The sequence below is a fragment of the Hemiscyllium ocellatum genome, chromosome 3 (assembly GCF_020745735.1).
Source record: "Hemiscyllium ocellatum isolate sHemOce1 chromosome 3, sHemOce1.pat.X.cur, whole genome shotgun sequence".
In the NCBI taxonomy this organism is placed as follows: Eukaryota; Metazoa; Chordata; class Chondrichthyes; order Orectolobiformes; family Hemiscylliidae; genus Hemiscyllium; species Hemiscyllium ocellatum.
Window position 1 is genome coordinate 135,621,511 of NC_083403.1, and position 27,608 is coordinate 135,649,118.

Sequence of the window (27,608 nt, forward strand, 5' to 3'; positions counted from 1 at the left end):
CAGATGCTGGAGATCAGCGATGAGAGTGCGGTGCTGGAAAAGCACAACATGTCAGGCAGCATCCGAGGAGCAGGAGAATCAATGTTTCAGACAATTCCTGATGAAGGGCTTTTGTCTGAAACGTCAATTCTTCTGCTCCTCGGATGCTGCCTGACATGTTGTGTTTTTCCAGCACCACACTCTTGACTCATAACAAAATATCAAACACATTTACCAACTCTAGGCTGGACTTTTGAGGTGCAATGGGTTATCAGTTGCTGGTGAATCATATTCCAGCATCATGGTCTGACAATATCTCCAACTCTGCAATTAGCATCAAGACTGGGGAGCAAATCTGATTCAATGAAGTAAAGTGAAGCATGTCAGCTATACCAGGCTAAAAATTAAGTGTTAACCTGCTTCAAGCTACAATACAGGACTATCTGCATGCTAAACAGATTAAGCAGCAAATGCTAGCCAGAGCTAAGCAATTTCACAACCAACAGATCAGATAGATGTGCAAGTAGGCTCGCTGAGTTTGAAGGTTTGTTCTCAGACATTTTGTCACCACTCTCACTCGTTTCCTTACATACAAAGAAGGAACACACACACACACACACACACACACACACACACACACACACACACACACACACACACACACACACACACACACACACAGCATTCTAACCAGAACTCCAATAAACACAACGACTTAGATCCTATCTACCTTACCATGAGAAAAATAACCGGGAATTACCTCACCCATCTTAAGAAACCAAGGCCTATAAATAGAGAGGTGGGACATCCCACCAGTGCTTCACCAGATGTTACCAAGTATGGTGACAAAAACATCTGAAAACAAACCTTCAGGCTCGGGAAGCTAACTTACAGACTTATCAACCGGAGTTACAAATCTTCTAAAAAATCACAAGATCAGATAGAACTAAGTGTTCCAGCCACATCCAGCTGTGAATGATGATGGACAATTATGCAGTTCATTGGAGAAGCAGGTTTCACAAATATCCCGATATAAAACGATGAGAGAGTACTGCCAAACATTGCTCATTTACAACCTGTAGACAAAAAGCAGGACAAGTCAAACCCAGCCAATTGCTACACCATCTGTCTCTTCTCAATCGTCACTAAAGTGACAAAAAAAAGAGGTCACCAGTGCTTTGCAAGACCCTGCTGGCTGAAATGAAGCTGGAAACCTTAAAACTGAAACAGAACTTGCTGGAGAAACTCAGCAGGTCTGGCAACTCCAGTATCGGGTCCAGTGGCCTTTTTCTGAAGTTGCGTTATCCCTGCTATGGAATGTTAAAAATCATATTTCAACAATGGCAGTGTTTGGTACAAGCAGCAAAATGTTCCCTCTATCTGGCCATGTTGGAAAGTACAATATTTCGAGGCCATTAATCTAGCTTTAATGATTGTACAGAATCACTGATTTTAAACAGGATAGTCACATGGTCTCAGGAAGTGGGAATTGTGGCTTTGCTCAGTTGCTGATCTGGGTCCATGCTAATTAATGCTTTGATGGCTCAGGTTGATACATAACCAGGAAAGATTATTACCCTTCAATGGCAACTGATGCTCCAGAGTACACCAAAAAGAGGAGAGGACAGCAATCTGGAAGCAGACCTATTTGTAAACACATGAGACAGTAGCAGCTTTGTGAAGATGATTTACAGTTTTTTTTTTGCAATCAGAACTGTCAATGAATAACACCACAGAAAGGAACTGTTTGATTCACATTGTCAGAAGATCAATCCCTCTAGGCTCAGGTATTATAGAAAGACGAGTGATATACATGGGAAAGAGAATTGCTTGACTTATCTACTGATTCATGCTGAGCTAACATGCCTAAAGACCCTTTGGTGCAATACATTTTGTGTCGATTCTATTTGGATGTACATCTCACCAACAAACATTATAACAAATTTTTCAATTTGAAAAGCATTGAGAAAGATTATTTTCAAGAAATATGGGGAAAGGAAAGTATTTTGCAATTAACACACATTTGGCCTCTTGGATATTTCAATCTGTCTCTTTCACCCTACCAAGAGAATCAACCTGAACAATATACAGTTTCATATATTTTCTCAATACAAGTTGTGCATTTTAATATCCCAGTTTCTATCCTCAACTATATTGGTTTTTCTACTGTCTTTATGATACTGTCAACAAAGTTCCATATCAATGAAATGAGAAGAGAAAAGAAAATTGAAGTTGTTTCAGAATACGCTGACTGGTTATTAAACGTAAACTCCAGTTTATTGCTTTTCAAAAAAAAATTGACGCATAAAGCAAGATAAAAAGGAAAGATAGAATAAATCATACATGGGCTCCCATGGATTTTTCAGGTGCACAGATGCAGTAGAAAACTAATTTACAGGTGGTTTTACAGGATGGATGAAAAGAAGTAGTCAGCAGAATGGCAGGATTTTACACAATATGTGTTAATATAAATTCAGTGCATTTTCTCTTGTATTCCAAAAGTGGTACAATGATTCACCTCCCACCTATTCGGTGGGATCTCAACCAATATTTGGTTTCACAAGGGAAGGTGAAATCAGTTTTAACTTGGCTTAATTCTATTTGGGTGGAAGTGATTTGATTACTTTAGATCAACTTCACCAACTGATTTAGAACACATCCAAGGGGATTAGTGGTGCACCTGACAATTTTTGTATATAATGCAGGATCTTGGAATTATTATACAATCCCTACAGCACAGAAGTAGGCCATTCAGCCCATCAAGCCTGCACTGACCCTCCAAACAGCATCCCAACCAGACTCAATCCCCCCCACCCACCAACCTTATTCTCTGTAATCCTGCATTTCCCATTAAAAATCTACCTAACCTACACATCCCTGAATGCTACAGGCAATTTAGTATGGCTCATCCACCAAAACTGCACACCTTTGGACTGTAGGAGGAAACTGGAGCACCCAAAGGAAATCCACGTGGACACGGGGAGAATGTGCAAACTCGACAGAGGCAGTTGCCGGTGGCTGGAATTAAACCTGGAGTCCCTGGAGCTGTGAGGCAGCAGTGCTAATTACTGAACCACCCTGCTGCCCCTATAAACTCATCATCTTCAAATCTCTTTTCTCATGATCCAGGACAAATCACCCATGGTGTTTAACAGGTGGTCAATATACAATGGCCTGTAACAGAAGTTAAAATCTAATATTTAATGGAACTAAAATAAAACCTATAAACAGTAACATGTTATGTAAAAGAATCCCTGAAAAAAAAAAGAGAACTGGACAACAATCTGGCACGGTGGCACAGTGGTCAGCGCTGCTGCCTAAATTGCCCGTAGTGTTACGTAAGGGGTAAATATAGGGGTATGGTGGGTTGTGCTTCGGCGGGTCGGTGTGGACTTGTTGGGCGGAAGAGCCTGTTTCCTCACTAAGTAATCTAATGTAATAGCCAATGAATTAAATAAAAGAAGTGGGCTTTAAGTTAGGTTACATAGGAATAGAAAAAAAAACACTGAAACCTGCAGCATCATATTGAACATACAGTCAACAGTGTATGCCAACATTAAATATTGCTTGCAATGCAGAGCAAAAATAATTAAAACACTTAAATTACATTTGTACTTCTAACGATCTAGACACAATGATTAATAATTTAACAACTGGTACTTGCTGTAGTTACAACGTGATAGTGCTGGCTGTGGTTATTAGGTTATTGTAGGTTAAGTTGTTCAAGAGTACTAATTTTAAATATACGTGTCCCTGAAATCACTCATGCTGATTTTGTCAAGTGAAAATTAAACTGTATTCAACAATGTGCTGCATTCCAGTAGTGACTGAGTGAGAGAGAGAGAGAGAGAGAGAGAGAGAGAGAGAGAGGCACAGAGAGAGAGAGGCAGAGAGAGAGAGGGGCAGAGAGAGAGAGAGGCAGAGAGAGAGAGAGGCAGAGAGAGAGAGAGGCAGAGAGAGAGAGAGGCAGAGAGACACAGACACAGAGAGAGAGAGAGAGAGACACAGACACAGAGAGAGAGAGAGACACAGACACAGAGAGAGAGAGAGAGAGAGACAGAGAGAGACAGTCCCAGGATAACCTGGAATGTTTCTTATTTAAAAGTTAAACATAAAATGTTGGTTATTAACCTGATATTCTATCACATACAGCTTAGAAAAGATTGGATTAGACAACCTGATAAAAACGTGTCAGTGTTACATAAATGTTAAGTACTTCAAGAGAAATTTCAAGATTTGTATTTAGATTGTTCATGACCTAAATAAGGTCAGCTAAATCCATGTCAGTCCAGTAGCTCATGAAAGATCAAAATGGTTCTTCCTATTATATATTTTAAAAAGTGTTCCTATTGAACCCAACATTTTTTTTTAGAACATTTTGAAATAGATGTTCTTGAGGTAACAGAAATACTTTGCACATAAAATTCCTCAAGTCTTTTCATTCTATTCAATTATAGCATTACAGAAATACTTGGAACAAGTTATTTGATTTACTATTGTCACATTTACCCGGGTATAGGGAAAAGATTTGTTTTGTGTGCAGTATGGCACGCAAAGATCATTGTGCAATAGAACAGAGCGAGGAATACAATGTTACGGCTGAAGAGAAGGTGCACAAAGAGCAAAATTAACATTAAATTTAAAATTTGAGAGGTCCATTCAGAATTCTAATAACAGTGGGGAAGACGCTAATCTTAAAATCTATCCATACTTGTGTTTAAGCTTCTTTGTCTGACGGAAGGGGTTGAAAGAGATTATCATATGCTACATTAATGTGCAATGTGAAGTGCTGAGGATCAAAATTCTGCTGCATTTAAATAAATTTGTCACCAATTATGCCAAAAAGTGGAACCTTACTGACCGATGTAGGGAATTATGATTTCCTATGATTACTTAAGACAGACAAAAAAGATGTATGTATTGATTCTGCTGATCCTCACAAATTGGAAATAATACCCTTGGCTTACTTGCTTTGTTGTATTTTAATCCCAACACATCGGGCTGATTCAAACCTACACATTCCGCAAGACAATCATGTTTTAAAGCCAGAGAATCCTGAGTGAGTCAGTCAGTCTCATCAGCCCCCTTTAGACTGTTGGAAGATAATCAGATCAATCACTCATTGTCATCCACGATGAAGAGTCAATAACAAACCAACAGTATAACAACTGGGAGACAGCAAGGATTGCAGATGCTGGAAGCCAGAGTCAGAATCAATAGCTGAAGAGCTGGGAAAGTACAGAAGGTCAGACAGCATTCGAGGAGCAGGAGAGTCAACATTTCGGGTGGAAACCCTTCATCAGGACAAAGGGTTTCGGTTAGAAATTTGGACTCTCCTGCTCCTCGGATGCTGTCTGACTGCTATGACCTTCCAGCTCCATAACAAATCAAATATAAACAATAAGGCATACAATGCGTTAGCTTTTATTGGTAGAGGGATTGAGTTTCAGAGGTACGAGGTCATGCTGCAGCTGTACAAAACTCTAGTGCGTCCACACTTGGGACTATTGTGTACAATTCTGGTCACCGCATTTATAGGAAGGATGTGGAAGCTTTGGAAAGGGTTCAGAGAAGATTTACCAGGATGTTGCCTGGTATGGAGGGAAGGTCTTATGAGAAAAGGCTGAGAGACTGGAGACTGTTTTAGTTCGAGAGAAGAAGGTGGAGGTGACTTAATTGAGACACAAGATAAATCAGAGAGTTAGATAGGGTGGACAGTGACAGCCTTTTTCCTCGAATGGTGGCGATGGCTAGCACAAGGGGATATAGCTTTAAATTGAGGAATGACAGATATACAACAGATGTCAGAGGTAGTTTACTTACTCAGAATAGTAGGGGCATGGAACACACTGCCTGCAACAGTAGTAGACTTGCCAACTTGAAGGGCATTTAAATGGCCATTGGATAAAACATATGGATGAAAATGGAATAGTATAGGATAGAAAGGCATCAAATTGGTTCCAATGTTGGTGCAACATTGATGGCTGAAGGGCCTGTACTGCGCTGTAATGTTCTATGTTTTGTAACTGGGATAGACCTGTATCATTTGGGTGGGTATCTGGTGGGATCACTATAAAGTAGTGAGTCAGCAGAATCCAGGCTACTAGAGGTCTAAAGCCTCCAGCGTGCAACCCAGCGGTCCATCTCCTGAACCAGCGGCAGGCCTGAGATTGAGGACTTCTGGTTGGCCAGGCAGGGGTGATAGCTCCTGGGGCGTGAGGGAGCGGGGGTCCAGCATGGAAGTGGACACTAGCACTCCATTGGCGAGGTGGGCCCAGTGATAAAGAGATGGAGCCTGACGAGTGGGGATCCGATATGGTTGGATTCAGCACAGGTGGTGGGCATCGGTGTGGTCAGTTTGCCGGCTCAGGGAGGAGAAAGAAGAGAGACTTTGTTTCAAGCTTTGTCTTTCTATTCTTGAAGCAATTAAAATGACCACTTGCTCATTATGGAGTACATGTGACAATAAATCATCATCAAAAAAAAGCAAAGGAATAAATACTTCCCTTTATTCACATTTTCTTGCTGATGTTGTTTGTCAGTGGCTTCACAGCTCAGGCTCCAATGGTTCTATCATCATAGCAGCCTTGCACATAAAAATTGTAAAGAAAGACCAGGCTAGTTCTGTGCAATTTAATTTTTGCCAACTTTCATACAGAAGTTAACAATCACAGATGGCCAATTCTGAGCAGCTTCGGCTCAAGCAAATAATTGGAAACATTTTCAATGCCTACCTGGCAGCCATGATCAGCTGCTTGTCCAAACAAGAATCCACTAGGTTGGCTTTCAGTTAATTTTGTAGGACCATGAGCAGCAGGAATCCACAAAGAATTGACCCAAATCTACTGTCTTCCAAGCTTCATAAATATCAACTGGTCGACTGTCACTCTCTACATTGTGGAGACAATAGGAGGGAGATGTCATAGCGAGAGAGTTACAGGGCAAATCATCAAATAGGCTAGTACCATCCAGCTTATTATGCCTCACATCAGCCATTTAAATGCAGGTCATTGATATTTTATCATCTCGCTCCCACCTACATAGGCTCTTTGGACTTGTACTTGATAACAGGGTTAACTTGACTGGCAAAACTTGGCAATTACATTTTAAAAAAAATCAGCAAAGTAGCTAATTTGGTATCAGCAACTTCTGCAGATATTAAACCATTTATTTTTGCTTGCTGAAAGATCAAGTAACTAACTGCTGGCCTGCAGATAATCCCACAGGATTTCCTCCCTCTGCACACTTATGATGCCAGGTGAGTATGTTACTCAAAGATACCACAAGCATCCAGATAGGATCGAGCATCAGGCAATGATATAAAAATTCCTGGATCAAAAATGATTCAAAACACTACAAATGGATTCAGGAGGAATTTCAAATGGATAATTTTAATTAAATTCACTACCTCAAAATTCCTTAAATTTCTTTATTAGTCCTTTGCAGCACTCTTAAAAACCCAGAGGGATTGAAGCAGAGGTGTCTCATTAGAAAGCAGGATTTCAGAGCTGTTGGAAACGGCACTGGTCAGTAACATGCTAAAATCTTCAAACAATGCCTGACCCTAGTCAATACAGCCAATTTTGCTCAGTTCCTGATCTAAACTGTGCCAAAATGTGTAAACTCCAGGAGAAGGTTAAAGCTTTTCGCTTCCAGTGGGAAGGAGAACAAGAAAAATCGAAGGGGGCAATCATATTTTCATTTTCCAAGTCACCTCCAAGCACTGCAGCAACATGTAACATCGACACGGTCTTGTAAGCAGTGCCAAGGGAAGAAAACGGGAAAGAATAAAACTCAAAACAGGGAAAAATGACCCAATATTTTCATAACTTAAAAAATACTTCACTTGCAGGGAAATAACAGATAAGCTAAACAACTACTATTCATCTTTCTTCACACAATAAAAAAAGAGTAGAGAAGATCTTCCGGAGTTATGAGGCAAATAAGGGACTTGTACGATTGAAAAGCTAAAGCAATTAGTTTAGGGGGTAGCACACAAAAAAATTAGTTGGATTAAGGGTTGACAAATCTCCTGGGTTAGCTAACATTCATAATTTGAAGGAAGTGGCTGATGATCTGCAGGACGTTTTGGTGGTTACCTTTTGTAGGTTTCTGGGCTTTGGACAGGCTCCTGCTGATTGGAAGCTAGCAACATCACCCAAAATTGAAGGAGAGAGGAAAAGGAATGGTGGTGAACCACAGACTAGTTAGACTAATGTCTATGGTCTCTGATGAATCCCCACCCACTCTCCCTCTATTTCCTGAGCTAGAGTTATAGGAGTTGCTCTGGGAATTTGCAATGCAACACAAAAACACACAACCATTTGACTGCATTGAAGACATAGCAACTATATTACACTCACTGGAAGACAGAACACTAAGCAGACACATGTTACAGAGAGAGTATTTCCAGAGCTATCTCGCAACATCTTTCAATGCCTTTTAATGCACAGGATCAAGCCATTGCAAGACATTAACAAATTAACAGATAAAGATGTATTTTTGCCCGAAATATCAACTCTCTACTCCTGGATGCTGCCTGACCTGTTGTGCTTTTCCAGCAGCCCCTCCCGACTCTAATCTCCAGCATCTGCAGTACTCACTTTCGCTATGAGGTAGAGGGTGCCAAGTAAGGGGAGAACCCTCTCATACTAACATTTCCATCCTGGGTCTGCTGCAATGTTCCAAAACAGCACGGCATAAGCTTACAGAACAATACCTCATTTTACACTGAGGCACTTTATAGCCTGGGTCTCAACACCGAATTCTGTAATTTCAGAAACTGGCTGCTTTATGTTTGTGCTCTGTTTGTCTGTCACTCTTTCAACTCTTCCCTTGCAGGTTGTAACGGTGTTTATTTTGCTCTTCATTAAGGCCCATTCTCTCCTTTCTACAGCTTAATTTACATCTCTTTCCCCTCCCCCCCCACTCCCCACTTTCTCCACCACTAACAACCCCTTCCTCTTTTGCACTGGGCCTTAATACCATCTGACACCTTGCTCTTCCTCTGCCTCTATCAAACATATAAAATAATTTCCAAGACCTTTCAATTTTGAAGGAGAGTCATACCAGACTTAAAACATTAACATGGTATCTCTCTCCATAGGTGCTGCCACATAGACAAAACACAGTGAATAAGAGAAGGCCATTCAGCCCTTTGAGCCTGCCTTGTCATTCAATAGGATCATGGCTGACCTGATTGTAATCTCAGTTCTACCTTCTTGCGTATTGTTGACAATCTTTCATCCCTTCTAATCGAGAATCTGTCTACCTCTGCCTTAGAAAATATCTAAAGATTCCTTATCCACTGTTTATCGAGAAGGGAATTCCAGAACCTGCCAGATTTCTCCAGCATCCTCCTCAGTTGGATTCAGAATTCCAGCAGCTGCTTTACTGAGAGGGTAAGGAGGTATGCTGGTAGGTGGGTGAGTGAGCACATGATAGAGTAGGGTGAGATAGATGGAGGGTCAGATGTTGATGAGTTGGGATCACTTTTATATAGTTGGCCAGGAGTTTAAATTTAGAGTTTAATTCTCTAAATCTTTCCTAGGTATCTTTAATGCTGAATAAGTCAGAATCCTCGGAAGTGATAAAGAAGGCATATGGCATGCTTGCCTTTATTGGTCAGGACGTGAATACAAGAGTTGAGAGAGTGTGTTGCTGGAAAAGCACAGCAGGTCAGGCAGTATCCGAGCAGTAGGGGAAAAAAAAACAAAAAAAATTCGACATTTAAGGCCTGAGCCCTTTATCAGGAATGAGGCTGGGAACCCCGGGCATGGAAAGATAAATGGGAGGAGGTGGGGCTGGGGAGAAGGTAGCTGAGAGTGGAATAGATGGATGGGGTGGGCTGGGGGGGTGAAGGTGATAGGTCGGAGAGGAGGGTGGAGCGGATAGATGGGAAGGAAGATTGACAGATGGGACAGGTCATGGGGACAGTGCTGAGCTGGGAGGTTGGAACTAGGGTAAGATGGGGCAAGGGGAAATGAGGAAACTGGTGAAGTCCACATTGATGCCCTGGGGTTGAAGTGTTCTGAGGCGGAAGAGAAGGCGTTCCTCCTCCAGGCGTTGGGTGGTTAGGGAGTGGTGATGGAGGTGGCCCAGGACCTGCAAGTCCTCACAGAGTGGGAGGGTGAGTTGGAATGTTCGGCCATGGGGCAGTGGGGTTGGTTGGTGCGGGTACAACGTGCCATGAATATAAGAGTCAGCAAGTGATTTTGCAGCTTTATAAAAGTTTGGTTAGGCTGCACTAAAAAGCATTGTGTTCAGTTCTGGCTGCCACACTACAATAAAAGGATGTGGAGGCTTTGGAGAGGGTGCAGAAGAGGTTTACCAAGATGCTGCCTAGATTAGATGGTCTGAACTAGGAGGAGAGGCTGGACAAACTAAAGGTTGCTTTTTCTGGAAGGTGGAAGCTGAGGAGAGTTTATAAACTTTTTGAAAGTTTATAAAATCATGGAGAGGCATAGATAGGGTTGACAGCCAGAATATTTTTCCCCTCATACTAACTCTAGAGGTCATGCATTTAAGGCAGGAAGGGGAAAGTTCAAAGGAGATGTTAGGAGCAAGTTGTTTTTTTGTAAACAGAATGGTAGATGCCTGGAACATGCTGTTGGGCTGGTGGTGGAGGCAAATACAATAGGGGCATTTAAGAGGCTTTTAGAATATTCAAGGAATGGAGGGATATGGACCAAGGGCAGGCAGAAGGATTAGTTTAACTTGGCATCATGTTTGACACAACTGTTCCTGTGTTGAACAGTTCTATGATCTTGGTCTGTGACTCTAACTGAAGATTCTATGTGAGTCTTGAGGGAGGCGAGAATGTTAACAGATAAGAACGCATTGAGTGTGGAGCTAAACAGGCTAAAATTGGAAGAAGCAAACCATTGCTCAAAGAACTGAATAAACAATTTGCTCATTGTATTCTTAAGTAAGACAAAGAAGTCAAATGTAATGGGTGAAGCAGTGCCTCTGGAAAGAGATACACATGAGCATAGAGAATACATGATTAAAAATGGGCTGATATGGAATGGAATCAATAACTGAACAATGACAATGGTTAGCTAGAAATAGATGGGAATCACTGCTATGAAGAATTGAAAGGTTATGGAGCTAGAAAGAACCTTGGGTTGATTGAAAAGTAGTTAACAAGCAACCTACTGCAGGACACTGACTGAATATCCAGGAAAACACAAAGCTAACTTGTTTATAAATACATAGCAGCAATTCCAAGTCACATTTTAAGGAATTAGGTTTCACAGTATAAAGACATATTTCACGAGCGAATCAATACGTAACAAGATTAGCTTGGAAACAATGATGACGATGCAACACATGTATTCAGTTTTTGTTAATGACTTAAGTTACAATAATTACTGCTATTTTTCACAGTCTGCTCAATGGATATGAATAATTCATCCCCATGAATCTGATCCATTTAGCAAGTTATTTTAATCACACAGACTCTCTCAATTTAATCAGGAAACAACACATACACAACTGTTATTTAAACTTGGTGTATGCCACACATGACAGAGGCTCTCCCTCAGAAATGAATGTTAAAATGCATAGAAGATTGAATGTATAAATTCCTTCTTGAAAAAATATTGAACAGAGAGAGACAGCACCAACAAGACAGTAACAAACTTACCAATTTCTTCTTATGGACTAAATACAAACTGACATATGGGTCAGTTAGTTCAGTTGGCTGGATAGCCAGTTTGCAATGCAGAGTGATGCCAACAGCATAGTTTTGATTCCTGTGCAACAGTAGTTACTAGGAAGGACTCTCTCAGCCTCTCCCTTGCCTGAGGCATGGTGACCCTTGGGTCTAACGAGAGAGCAACCTTCTGGTCCAGTAGGACTAGTGACTTTTATTTTTATGGCCAAAATACACCAGAACTGTACAGCTCATGCACATTGAATGATTGGAATGTGCGCCTGCTGCCTATTTCGTTACTGAACATGCAGATAGTTTAATACCTGTAATTTTAAATATTACTACTCTCTTGTTATCAAAAGATACTCGGTTTAACAGTTTTACCTTACAGTTTGGAATTTTGTGCCACACACACACACACACACACACACACACGATTAGGAAAGGTTATTGTGGGTCAACCTGGATTACCGTGGTTCAAGAAGACAGCTCACTCCCACTTTCTCAAGGCAGCTGGGAATGGGCAATAAATGCTGCCCCAGCCAGCGATGCCAACATCCCATGAGTGAATAAATAAAATAAGGCCTTTAACCAATCTGAAGGTTTTGATGCATTCAAACACCCATCCATTCACGTCTAATGTCAACAGTTCAGCAACCTCCAGACTGAGATCATGCTGGATTTTAGATTTTCTGGACATGAGACCAGTACTCCGACTGGTCATCAGACTAGCAAACCGTACATATCAGAATCCTCAGGCACCTCAAATGAAAACCATATACACTTCAGGTCACTGATTCCTAGGTGGGTGTTAGGAGATAGGTTGTCTGGAAATGCAGGTCAATGACAAGCTGGAAGTAGTTAGAGGTCAAAATTGGAGGAACTCAGTTGTCAATAGCAGTCGTTGTCTTTAATGCATTCCTTCACCTCCTGGCTTTGTATTCAGATAAGTATACTCCCACGGTCTAGAAAGACCACGATAAGAGAAAAGTATGATAAGTATGGCCTTCATAGAGGCTGGGAATACATTTTTCAGCTTTGGGCATCCAATGTAACCATCAGCTCACTCTCCCTCAAATGCCGAGCAGGTATCTTCAAAGCTTTTAAACTATTCTTCATCCAATGTGCTCTATCCAACATTGACAATTGGCTTCCCTGGTTACCCTCCCACAGCACTGGCCCCTGACAATTACAACCACCCATTGACTTTCCATAGTCAGACCAAGCCTGGCTGTAGTCTTTGACAGAATAGACAGGCAGTCCCAACTAATGACAGACCAGACCCTAAATGATCTGTGCAAGTGCCAGATTGGTTCACACTGGATCCTCAGGGCCGACAATGGTCCATTCCCCAGACTCTATAGGTACGGACCCACTGGCACGGAATACATCAAGTGGTCTAACTGGAACCTCCCTACTCATTCAAGAGAATCTCATTTCTGTTTAACACCTGGTTGGAAAATGGAACTTTTTGCTTTTGACATCATGAATTCCCTTTGTGTTTTTCCCAACTTTCTCAAGTCATTCATTGGCTGGAAAGATTTACCCAGAGTTGATGTTTTGTGTTCAGTATGACTTCAGAATTTGCAGAGTCATATTTCATTTAAAATGCTAATGTATTTTTATTTGTTCCTTCTTCCTGAAATTTCCCTCATTTAAAGAAAAAAAATCTATGAAAGAATTATCTAGACATTTTATCAATTCATCAAAAGTGAGGGGCAAAGATTAACCCAATGTTAAATGTCTTGCTCCTTCATGGTGGAGGATCACATATGGAGATCGGCCGATACACTCCTGAAGCCTCATGTCACATAGCAGTACCAGTACAGATGTACAACTACAAGGCTGGAAACATACAAAATTAGGGACAGACATTCCCAATCTTACTGTTACAATTATTTATGTGGATTTGAGATAAAGAAATGTATTGTTTAATGTTTTAACATAAAAAGGATTCACAGAAGAATCAAGTACAAAAAAAGGGAAGAGATGCATCAATAAAATATGACTGTTGTAACCATGTTTAAACAACGACCACTAGAAGTCAGCATTGGAACTACAAACAAAGAGACATTTCCAAGAAAGAATCTTTGATTTTACAGGAATACCACTTCGCACATATTTTCATAATGGGTTTTCTAGGAAACTGGAAAGATAAACTTACTTTTCATCATCATGGATAAACTATGCACTCACTGTTGCTGTAATAAGTAAATAATGCATTATACAATGCATTAAGATGCAATATAAAGCAATACTGCTAAACAAGACGTTGGTCTCAATCACAATTGGATGATTATGTTTACTTTGTAAGGATGCCATGTTAAATGTATGCATAATTTAGAAGAATAATATTGCCATTTGTTAAAATAATATAAATTCTTCAGTCTGGGGTAATTTTAACAAACCAAAGTTTAACATTACAGATTGAGAGAGTGAATGCTTATGTAAGTTAGTTATATTATTTATATAAAAATGCAATTTTAAAAATGAATATCAAGACTTCCTACAGACATATTTTAAGAAAATCAATTGTAAGGAAAGGAATACTGTGATATTCATCACTTCAATTGCAACAGTCAAGATTAAAAATGGGTTAAAATTATTGTGGATATTCTGTATATATTCTCAGCTACTAATATTATTTTTGGTTCAACATACCATTTATTGAAATATTACCAAAATTATAAAAAGTCACAAGTGCCCTCAAGTATAATTTCCATTATTTTAATAGTTTAGTTGCAAATATAAATGAGGTATTAGGTTTGGATCATAGGACTTTTTGCTGGAAAAAACTTCACACTTTCTGAAAATCAGAAGAGGAGTTACCTGGAACTTTATTCATCCATTTGTTTTCAATATCGGGAACTCCCTTGGTAGTCAATTCTCCTATTTTCAGCAGTGGTCATGTGAAACAAATGGCAGCCAGGAGGCAGTGAAATGAAACACTGAATAAAATGATTTGCACCTTACAGCATGTATCATTAGATGGTTACGAAAGATTTACGTTGTTTGTTTGTTTAGGCTTAGCATGTACACAAATGGTAACCTTGCTCACCTTCTAATCTTAGAAACTAGCCCCAGGACTCAACATGTAAACCTACATCCCTGTCACAGGCACCTTCCACAACTTCCACTGGGAAATTAAAGCCCTTCAAAACAGGTTGGGTTGGTGGGATTGGCATGAAGTAAGATGAACAGGCCACATTCTCTGACAAATTGAAAAGAAAACAAAATTGATTTAAGAAATACGCTGAGTATAAAATCATTTCAAATCAATTGGAGCATCAACTGCGACCAAATGCACAAAGCAAGACACTGGAGTCAAAATGTTAAAATTTATCTGACTCTCCACAAATGTTGCCAGACCCTCAGTTGTTTATCCAGCCAGAAAATACTTTTTAGCAAAAGCACAGCTAGAACAATGAAGGGAACATAGATAACACTGATGAGTAGGCAGCTCAGGCTGAAGGATGTCCTATTCGAGGCTAACCACTCAGGCGAAACATTTTTGCAGTGGTAAAGTTCCTTGATGTATTTATTTTCTACAAAATGGTACCTGTCATTTTCAGCAAGTTACAAGGTAACAACTTACTCACCATGGTCTGAGTGCCAAGTATAAAGACACATTTTTGTGAGGCAAGTTATTCACTATTTATTAACAAACTCATGGGGGGCACATTCATTAGTTCCAAGTAATCTGATTCATGTCTTTATTTAACTTACATCATGTGCCAATGGGGTAATGTGTTGGAAATCAGCTCCCATTATTCCCAGAGTATACAGGAAAGTGCAAGTTGTTATCAAAGTACGTAAAGCACCCGAACTTAAACTTGGCTCCACAAGATTGGTAATAGAAATTGTGTACCAGATTTCTGTATCGAACAGGAGGTACAGTTTATTACAAATAAACAGATTCAAGTTACAGGTAAACCACCATGAACTGTAAACCTATCACTCTGCTGGTTAAAATTCTAATCCCTTTATAAATGCCCTACACACACACACACACACACACACACACATACAGACAAACACAAAATAACATTGGTGTTATGACTGGAGGGAAACTGAGAAGGCCCAATTGTCCTCACCCACAGGGTTTGATGAAATTATTCTTTTGTTTGTCAGGAATTGTTGCTCCATGATCCCTCTTCTCCAGCATTTTCAGTTACTTGCATGCAGCACAGAGCTATCTGTTCACAACTTATAATGTCACTGACTTATGGGTTGGAAGAAATAGCTTACAACAACTGATGAGGGAAAGTGAATTGGCTTTCTTCAGGCTTGAAGTACTTTTTACTACAGACAGAAGGAAAAAGGACAGCATCTTTCCTTCTAGAGATATGAAGGTTTCGGACCAGGTTGCTCAGATCCACAATCTGTACAGCTTCCCGAGCGCCAATCACATATGTGGTGGCAGGCAGAATGCCTTTTTCATTGATAATTGGACATCACTTTCTTTCTCATTCAGAATATACTGACTTGGAGGAAGCCCCTGTATGGTGGCACACAATTCTTTGGGAACACTTATCGACAGGAGGAAGTACGGAAAAGGGAACGGAGAAAGGAATGCTGGTGATTTCAAGACCAAGGACCAATTGTACCTCCTGGAAACACCTGCTAAACCACGTGGTCGGAGATGCGGCTCCAGGATCAGGATCATCAACGACGCAAGGACCCATCGATGACCAGTGACACGGAATTCCAGACGTGGACAATCAACCTGTTAGTGAGTCATTGTCCTGTGGAATTGTCGGTGGTGGCAATCAGCCACTTGTCGCCAGCTGAAGATCATATTGCACACACCATTTGATGCTGGTTCATCTGCAACTAAACTTTCCATGTTGATTGAAAAAGTAAAGTGTTGGGAGCATGCCTTTGAAAAGTGGAAGAATTCGTTCCACAACCTTTATTTAAAAAAAAAATTTGTATCCCATTTGAGTACACCATCAAAAAAAGAAAGAAAAATAAAAAAAGATATTGGGTAGCATTGTGGCTAGCACTGCTGCCTCACAGCACCAGGGACCTGGGTTAGATTCCAGCCTTGGGTGACTGTCTGTGTGGAGTTTGCACATTCTCCCTCTGTCTTCGTGGGTTTCCTCCTGTCAGGAGTTTTTTAGTAATTTGACTGGGTGCCATTTGAAGAACTGGTAGCACTAGTGGACAGCTAATTATGAATTCTTGCTCAGTTTCCTTCCATAGTCCAAAGATGTGCAGGTTAGGTGAATTAGGTAAAAACAAGGACTACTGATGCTGGAAACCAGATTCCAGATTAGAGTGGTGATGGAAAAGCACAGCAGTTCAGGCAGCATCCGAGGAGGGAAAAAGAAAATTCGACGTTTTGGGCAAAAGCCCTTCATCAGGAATAGATGAATTGACCATGCTAAATTGCCCATTGTGTTCAGGGATGTGTAGGTTAGGAGCATTAGTCGTGGGAAATGTAGAGTAATTGGGAAGTGGGAATGGATCTGGGTAGGATACTCTTTGGAAGGTCTGTGTGGACTTGTGGGGCCAAATAGCCTATTTTCACAATGTAGGGATTCTATTGCATTTAAACTTAGTATAGGCATCTACGAGTTAAAAGAAAATTGCACAAGAATTGATTAATCTACATGCATCCTAAATATGCTGTGATCCTGTTTATTTCAGTTTCTACTTGTGGATATTTTATTCTAAGATTTCTGAAATAATTTACATGTTACTCTTAAGTAACTTGCATACTGAAGCCGAATTGCACTTCAATCAAATCTACTAATCTGAGCTAGTGAAGGACAAACTGTACCTTATGTGCATACAAAACATATTCCCAAAATAATTTAAAATATTGTGTAGTAGAAAAATAAATTCATTAACTCCTCCTCATTCATACACGTGGAAGTAGAGGTGGCTTCTGATTTCACCATACACTAAATGGTTTAAAAATAAATCTGTCGTAGATGATTTAAGAGAATCTCAAAGTCAAAAACAAGAATTCATAATTAGCCGTCCACTGGTGTTACCAGTTCTTCAAATGGCATCCAGTCAAATTATTAAAAAACTCCTGACAGGATAACACCTACATATGTTACAGTATGCTCTGAGGGTCTGAAGTTGCATTCATTTTTACATGCACACCATCGTCTGGAATTATGGATAGTGATAATGAAGGCTCTAACTTTTTCCATCAAACAGCTGACCCAGAATCTCTAGTGGTCTGACTACCCGACTATTAAGTACATGGATAGGATCTGCAGGATGACACTCCATCTGTTTGGTTCCATTATTAAAACACCCTTCCCTCAGGCATCAAGTGCTGACAAGCTCTGAATTGGAACTTCTGGATCAGAGGCAGGGAAGCTACCCACTGTACGAGAAGGGGAAATGTTTTAAAGGGGACAGGAGATAGATTTTTAAAAAAAAAAGGACAAGATAGCCAACCTTTTCTTTCAATACCGAGATTGGTTAGTGTGTGAAATAAACTGCCAGAGGAAGTGATGGTACAGTTACAACATTTAAACGATTTTTGGACAAGTTCACAAACAGGAAAGGTTTGGAGGGATAGGGACCAAATGCGGCAGGTGGGACTAGTTTAGTTTGGGAACAATGTTGGCATGAACTATTGGAACTGAAGGGTCTTTTCCAATGCTGTATGAGACTCTAAAGACATCCTAAAACCAACTTATAGAAATCATCGCATTTCCAAATCTTACAAATTACATTTCATACATTCACTCCATTTTTAAAATCTTTGTTGACTATTTGAATTAGAATCTCTTTACGCAATATGTAAACATCTCAATGCTTCACATCTAGACTGGACCAACATGCAACAGTTTTCAGCTTCATAGCATACCAATAGATTTAGACTTTTAGAATACCCCCATTTCACAGAATAAGTTCAGGTTGACTGGAATAGAAATGTATTTAAATTTACTACTTGCACAGATTTACACAACATCAACAAAATTTTAGCTGTCAATGTAAAAAGGACTATATAAAGTCGTCAGTGTTGGATTATGATCAGGAAGTATGTACTGGAAATGACATTCACTTTTGGTTCACTGTTTTAATAAACCTTTTCTTCAAACTGAAGTCAGCATCCAGTACTGTGATTTGTCACTTGACTGTGACATGAATTACCCTCTACACAGTATAACCTTGGTGGCAGTCAAAGCCATTCAAATAACGTTTTATTAAAATCCAAGTAAAATACCACGGATGCTGAAAATCAGAATTATAAACAGAAAATGGTGAAAATGCTCAGCAGGTCTCCAGAATCTGAGAAGAGAAACAGAGTTAACATTGAGAGTTAAGTAGGACTCCACTTCAGAACTGAACGAAGATGAATTTTATCCTGTGCTGCAGACTATTTCAGACTTTTTCCTTTTGTATTCCCATTCCTCATGGCACAATACATCACATTTCTACTTGTCAATTCTGAAGATGTTATATTTAACAGAGAAAAGAAAATAAAATTTTGTTTCTCTTGGCTGATGCTGCCAGGCCAGCAGAATATTTCCAGAATTTTCTGCTTTTTCTTCAGTGGTTTATTAACGAGATTTATAATGTTCAAACTTAGAATGCTACGATTCAACTTTATGCAAATCATTCTTCCTATTTACATGTCATTAAAAAAGTACAGTACCGTATGGATACAAGTTCATTTTAAGTCATTCCTCACTTCTGTGCTGGAAGTAGCTGCTCTTACACACACTTTCCAGAATGGGTATCAGACAATAAATCAAGAATGGGAGCCCAAGGGTGTTGAGACATGTACTGATCTGGCTAACAGTAGCTCAAGTAATTACAAACAGTACCCTTACTGATAAGGTGATCAGGGAAGGTTATCAATTACTTTTTAAGAAAGTAATTATTTTAACTTGCCATCTTTCTTCAAATAACTTGACTGGAAATGGTGCATATTAATAAAATCTATTTTAGAACAAAATGGTTGTTTTAACCCACTTCTATTTTGACATGATTCAAAGTCTCAATGCTCAGCTATATTCACTAATTAGGATTTGGATGCTGTTGCTTATGGTAATCAGCATCCAAAAAAAAAGTACTTTAATATTGATTTTTGTCTAATCATAAAGCCTATTAAAAGCAATCCAGTCATGCACAGATCCATTATCTCACACTAACAGATTAAACAGTAATTAATGAGCTGTTATGGCAGAGACAGTCGACATTAGTGCACAGCAAAAATACGTATTTTTCAAAATGAAATCTGTCAATGGAAATTATAAATGCTAACATAAATCTAATGTTTGAATCACCCACATTTCATGCCAACACAAAATATGCCGAGTAAAATGACTGGCCTAATGTTTACTGAAGGATTTGAGCCTACCACAATATTTGTTCTGCTTTCCTCTGGTTCACTGGGTCAGCTGATTTTTCGCAGCTTGCATGCTCAAGTAAATTGTTTGAAATCCAAACTTTGAAATAAATGAAGGAATGGGTGATGCAGAATCAGCACATATATGAATATTGCTGCTAAATGTCACAGTACCAAGTCTGTAGAACTTGACATTCTATTCATTATTTTGCTCAGCAAGAAAAGATGTCAAAGAGATAGAGGTGAGAAATGGATTGTTTCATACTTTAAATTGACTGCAAAATATTTTGACAATTCAAAATATATAATTTATAATTAGAAAATCAAAATGGTAGACCATTTTGCATGTTAACTCTTTAGAGAAATAAGCAAGCCATTCTGGTAATAAAATAGGTACATCATTCTGAGTGCTCGTACTCTTGTTGATAAATATGCTGGAGAGGATAATGTTGTAACTGACTGTGAATCTCATATGGTAGCTTAATTATGGTTTCTAAACTGAATAATTAAACAACATCTTTCAAGCATATTCCCTCACCTGATTTATTTTTAGTAAGTTGTCAATAAAAAGTGATAAAATGCTTATAGCTGTTGTATTAAAACAAAAGGCACTTCTCAGATACAAAAAAGTTCCTTTATTCAAGAAATCTGCAGATTAATACATATTTCCAGATTATTTCAAAGATTATTCACTGTCACAGGCAACTCAATGAAATGTTCTCCTCACTTCTGCACAAAGTACTGACTGTATAAGTTCAGTGGCAAGTTAGCAATTCTTAGATTTTAAAACACTTGAGAGGAATTATCAGAACAAGTGCAATACTCATTATGAAAAACATTACAAATGATAACTCCAACATCTGGAAACACCAGATCATCCAGAAAAGACTGGTCATAAGATGGCGATATTACTATAGATGAAATGCAACATGTTATGGTATAACTTCACTAAAACAATTTACTGTAACTGGATATTTGAAGTGAGGGAACAGTCTGAAATCAAAAGCCTACAGTGAGGAAGCAGGCCATTCAGCCCATTGAGTCCACTGAAGAGCATCTCACCAAGACCCACCCCCATTAAAGATTTAACCATTTGTCTTCTAGGTTTGTTTATTTTCCTTTACATACATGTCATGGGAAGAAGAGACCAACTGCAATATTTTGATTCAGACAGCAGACCTGAAGCAGCAAATGGAAGAATGTGGAAATATGTACATCCAACCTAGATATATCTTATTACCCTTAACTGCTGACCCAAGAACTGAGACTGAGAGATAGTGCAGTTGCTGATATTCAAATACAAACAGTCAAATTTAAAAGAAAACTTGAATCAGTCAGTGAATGGCTCAAATACTTGAGATAATAATATTCACTGGTCATCAGTATCTAGGAATAGGATTGGTCAAGAGAATCAAGCATATTGATTACAAACTTCCATTTAATATCTCTACTGTGAAAGCTGAAACATTCTCAAACAACTGGTAATGCTTAGAACAAATCTTTTTTACCTGCATATTTCCTTGAATGCTATTTAATTTAGGTTACGTAATTGAGGCAAACTATAATCAAGTGATTTACTTTTTATTTAAGAGAACAATTTTAATGTGACAAAAAAAATTAGGGAGGACATTTGGCTCAGTGGTGATAGTGCCATACTCTAGACAGAGCCCTGGTGACTGGATGTTACAATATGGCCCTTCAATATTGGACCAGCAGAGTACTCTGGATGGAATGGACATTGGCTCCATTTCTGTGTATTTCTACACTTAAAAAAGGTAAAGAGTTGAAATTTGTCCAGCTCCAGACAGTTGAGAGAGTGGGGACTGGATACTAATTCTAAATACTAGCTGAGCATACAACAAGCATATTTGTCTCTATCAAAAGACAAATACCAAGGAAACCATCTCGGTCGCTCCCGCCAGCAAACAACTTGGAAATCTTATGTACGAAACTTAAACCTGGACCCGTCTATAACAACACAATTAGTGATAGCCAGACCATGAAAATGATTCAGTAACTTAACTATACCATCAGTTGGTTGCTAAACAATATTATTCTGAAAATGTGATACTATTCTGTGTTACCCAAATAGTAAGGATCAAAGTTACATTTTTCTTCTTTCCAGCAGAACACAACATAAAATAGTCTTCAACTGGGTTTGGCTGATGAAGTACTGTATGCAAAAATGTGTTTCCTGTATCTAATTTAGTGGCAGTCACACATCATTTAATAGTGATCCTTTTGCAATATTAAAAATAATTTTAAAAATCATCTTTAAAAACTAATATTGCATTCAAATGTCTCAAAATATTTCACACACAAAAAAAATGTTTTTTGAAGTACAAGAACCAGAGTTCTTTTTTCCCCCCAGCAAACAGTAATGATAAGAATGTTTGTATAGGGCAGGTGTTGAATGCTCATAACCAGTGTGTCCAAAATACCTATACTAATCAGTTCAGTGAGAAATCAGTGATAACATTGATTTGATATTTAACAATGGATACCAAAAAATAACTATTCACTCGACCAACTTGCACAACTGAAGTACAACGGGACAATACTGATACGGTATCATTCTATGTGGAAGTAATTTAGTATATTAAATGCATATTAAATATTTCTAATATTTCAAGTTAGGAGAGCTACCCCATCCCCACCAAACCTACTTTCTATTTATTGAAGCGTGTTGGCAATGGACAATTCAAATAAATTGAATATTTCACTTGTACTTTTTTTGTGAGAGATTAAATCACCCATCCAGTTTCACCTAATTGATTTTTGACTATATTCATTAAACTAAATATACAACTTTGAGAAAGGAAACAGAAAGCTAGTGGAAAAGTGAGTTACTTTAAAAAGGATCCAGTATCTGATATCAATTGGCAGCCTGTTTCTTTAAATCACAAATCCAATTTTAAAACACACAGTCTTTCTTCACTTAACTGGGAACTGATTCGTGGTTAGAGTTGCCACTGCAGTGCTGGAGGGCAACTCAATTAAAACTTTAAGCGACATTTGAAAATGAGCAAGGAGTTAAATAGTCTGTGACCATTTGGACAGAAAGCCTTGGTCAAAAAGTGAAACAGCTGAAAAGAAAGCACTGCATTTACATGGTATATTTCACAGCCTCAAGCCATCTCTGTGCATTGTCACTGTGTATTATAAAGAGCGCACCCCTCAGTTTCCGCACTTAAACGTTTCACAATCCAACAAGGTGATGACAGCCATCAGTTAATTTGTCCTTGTGTTTTTAAGTCCCGAGGGATAAATGTCGGACACTGCACTAGGGAGAGCTTGGAAGCAGTACCGCGGGGTTTATTTCACATCCATCTGAAGGGGGTAGCGCGGGGTAGGGGGGTCGGATTACCGTCTCCTGTACAAGGCTGCACCGACACACAGAATGCAAAAGGAAAACTGCTAAAGTTTTCAATGTCAAGTATTCGCCAACCGGTGACTGAATATTTGATACACGATCAGGAATCACGCCTACAACAACAAAAATACTGAAATGTCGCATTTAAGCTGTCGGCAAAGAAAACGGAATCATCTGATGTTGGTCTGACTGGTGAAGGGACTCTGCTATCTGCCCAGGGCCGAGGGGACGGCGCTGCTGAAATTCACTGGCTGCTGTTTCACCCCCAATCCGTGGACAGTAGGTGCAGCTGTACCTTGGAGCCGCTCTGTAGCACAGCGCCAGACCAGGGTCTGTATGGAAACAATGGCTCGGGTCTTCGGCTTTTTCAAGCTGTACCAGGGAGTATTTGGGGGCACCTTAGGACGGGTGGGCGAGGATGCAAGAGGGTCTGAGCTCCGTGCTAGCAGAGAGAAGCCTATCTCTCACACACACATAACACATACACAAACAGCCTGCCTGGGGTCTTCACACAGCTCCCAAACCCACAAGAGAGAAAGAAAACACTTCACTGTACCACACTAACCGCAGCATTCAAAATCTGCTCTGCAATCCACATTCCCGGAATGGTATATAAAAAGACCGTTGTGCGACTAGATTATAAAGGATTAACAGCGCGGCACAGGCTAGGCTGCTTAGACTGCTGGGGAGAAACATTCTTAAATCTCGGAGCAAAATCAGAACGGCTCACTGGACCTTCACAAACACGATGTGTGACTTCGCTGCACACATTCTATACAGTAATCTACACATTTCCAGAAACCCTCCCTCCTGCACAATCAACTTTCATAAAAGTCTGACAAAGTTAGGAAAACAAAGCGAAATTGCTGGCTCATGGTCACTTTGTAACACACCTTAAACCAGTCTGTTCATTGTGTTTTTTTTTAAAATCGGTAAACATTTGTCTTCAAGAAAACAGATTTCTTGTGTTTCTGCCAATACCGAACCTTTCATCAACAGCAAAAGCACGCCTTGAGATGATGAGACATTCAGGAGAATATACAATAATCTAAAAAGCAAAGGGGGCATGGGGAAATAGGGTCAGGGGGAACTGCAATTGGGGAAAGAAAAGGGGGAAAGAAAGGGACCAACTTACTCAAGATGCAGATGTGCCCGCGGTTTTGGAGTGAGAGACGCTTTTTTCAGTAACTTTGGGCTATCTGGAGGTGTGCAGCGACCGCTATAAATCCCAATGTTTAATGTGCCACTTGGCCGAGCGAGGAGCAAGTTTTATAGAGAAGAAGGAGGCGCGCAGGCGCAGCGGATGTGAACTGAAAGGAGACAGAGACATACAGAGAGAGAGAGAGGCAGAGCTCCAGTATCTCATACAATAACCCACACACACACACACAACCCAAAACAAAATCAAACTCCACAGCTTCCGCTCCTGGAAACCTCTCCCCCCACCCCAAAACAAAATGTGTAAAAGCAGAAGCCAGAGAAATGGCCCTGTAACATTAGCTGCAGCATCTCCCATTATCCAGCACCAAGATACTGTAACTGCTGATGACGATACCATCCACAGCACAGCCCCTTACCTCCACTGCCCGCACTCTGAAGGCGGCTCCCTTTGCAAGATTCCCGGCCCTTCAGCTAAACGGAAGCGGTCCTGTTTGTTTTGGGGTTTTTTTTTGTTTTGATTTGTGTGTTTGATGAACCATACAGTAGTTCTCCCAGTTTAAAACAGATACTCCCAGTTTCAATCAAATTCTCTTATTTCCAGGATCAGATGTTTTTATTAATTTTGACTGGGTTTATTTTTTTCAGGTCTCTGCCTCTCTGGTTGGTAGGCAGTGAGGCAGCAGGACGGTAATTTTATTTGGTTAATTCTAAGGGTTTTTTCAAAAAAAATCTCCCATATGCCCCCTCCTCTCTGCAGCTGATTGACTGTTCCGTCTTGCTCCTGCTGTTAAAGCTAAGCCAACGCAAGTAGCAACGCCAGCTTCAAAATCACCTTCCCCACGCTCGCCACCGATAAACCGGGGCGCGCTCCCGATGGCTGTGCTCAGCCCCCGCTCAGGTAAGGAGGCACTCGCCTCCTTTATATCTCTGCAAGAGCCTGGGGCGTGCCTGGACATTTGCTTTTCTCTTACATCCATTTCAGTTTCTCTTTATTTTTGCTTTAAAATTTAAAACCAGCAGCTCCAGCACAGGCAAGGACTGATTAGGGATAGTCGACTTGGTTTTGTGCGTGGGAAATCATGTCTCACAAACTTGATTGAGTTTTTTGAAAAAGTAACAAAGAGGTTTGATGAGGGCAGAGTGGTAGATGTGATCTATATGGACCTCAGTAAGGTGTTCAACAAGGTTCCCCATGGGAGACTGATTAGCAAGGTCAGATCTCATGGAATGCAGGGAGAACTAGCCATTTGGATACAGAACTGGCTCAAAGGTAGAAGACAGAGGGTGGTGGTGGAGGGTTGTTTTTCAGACTGGAGGCCTGTGATCAGTGAAGTGCCACAAGGATCGATGCTGGGTCCTTTAATTTTTGTCATTTACATAAATGATTTGGATGTGATGATAAGAGGTACAGTTAGTAAGTTTGCAGATGACGCCAAAATTGGAGGTGTAGTGGACAGCAAAGAAGGTGACCTCAGATTATAACAGGATCTGGACCAGATGGGTCAATGGGCTGAGAAATGGCAGATGGAGTTTAATTCAGATAAATGCGAGTTGCTGCATTTTGGGAAAGCAAATCTTAGCAGGACTTAATGGTAAGGTCCTAGGGAGTGTTGTGAACAGAGACCTTGTAGTGCAGGTTCATAGCTCCTTGAAAGTGGAGTTGCAAGTAGATAGGATAGTGAAGAAGGTGTTTGGTATGCTTTCTTTTATTGATCAGAGTATTGAGTACAGGAGTTGGGCAGTCATGTTGCAGCTGTACAGGACATTGGTTAGGCCATTGTTGGAATATTGTGTGCAATTCAGGTCTCCTTCCTATCGGAAAGATGTTGTGAAACTTGAAAGGGTTCAGAAAAGATTTACAAGGATGTTGCCAGGATTGATGGATTTGAGTATTTGGGAGAGGCTGAACAGGCTGGGGCTGTTTTCCCTGGAGCGTTGGAGGCTGAGCAGTGACCTTATAGAGGTTTACAAAATTATGAGGGGCATGGATAGGATAAATAGACAAAGTCTTTTCCCTGGAGTTGGGGAGTCCAGAACTAGAGGGCATAGGTTTAGGGTGAGAGGGGAAAGATATTAAAGAGACCTAAGGGGCAACTTTTTTCACGCAGAGAGTGGTACGTGTATGGAATGAGCTGCCAAAGGAAGTGGTGGAGGCTGGTACAATTGCAACATTTATGAGGCATTTGGATGGGTATATGAATAGGAAGGGTTTGGAGGGATATGGGCCGGATGCTGGCAGGTGGGACTAGATTGAGTTGGGATATCTGGTCGGTGTGGACGGGTTGGATCGAAGGGTCTGTTTCCATGCTGTACATCTCTATGACTCTATAACAGCTTCTTCACTGCTGTTATTAGAATGGACCCTCTGACTTTAAATAATTTGATCTTGCTAATGTTGATCCTGTCTCGCAGTGTACCTCAGTCTGTCCAAGTTTGTTTTTCATCTCATGATTTGTATGTCTTGCTATGATCTGCCTGTACTGCTGACATACAAAGATTTTCACTGTACTTAGTGACTTGTGACAATAAAGCAATCAATCAAAAATCACTGTAATTTACAAAGTTATTTTACCTTGATGCCGAACATGTCATAATTTGTCTTCAGCCTTTTAAAAACCTTTGTTTGTAATTGAAGTGTAAATAGATCTAAAGTAAGAAAAATGTGTGTAATATTTAGTGGGTAGATTAGATTAGATTACTTACAGTGTGGAAACAGGCCCTTCAGCCGAACAAGTCCACACCAACCCACAACCCACACATACCCCTTACCTAACACTACAGGCGATTTAGCATGGCCAATTCACCTGACCCACACATCTTTGGATTGTGGGAGGAAATCGGAGCGCCTGGAGGAAACCCACGCAGACACGGGGAGAACGTGCAAACTCCACACAGTCCGTTGCCTGAGGTGGGAATTGAACCCAGGTCTCTGGTGCTGTGAGGCAGCAGTGCTAACCATTGTGCTGCCCACAAATTGTGGTAATTGTGGAGAGTTAAATGCCCACCCCTACTGTCTCTTGTCACATGCTTCAGTTCCTCATAGTTAAAAATTGTACCTGCAGAGAGCGTAAAGCTACAAATGTTCACATTGTGCCACTTTACACCAATACAGTATG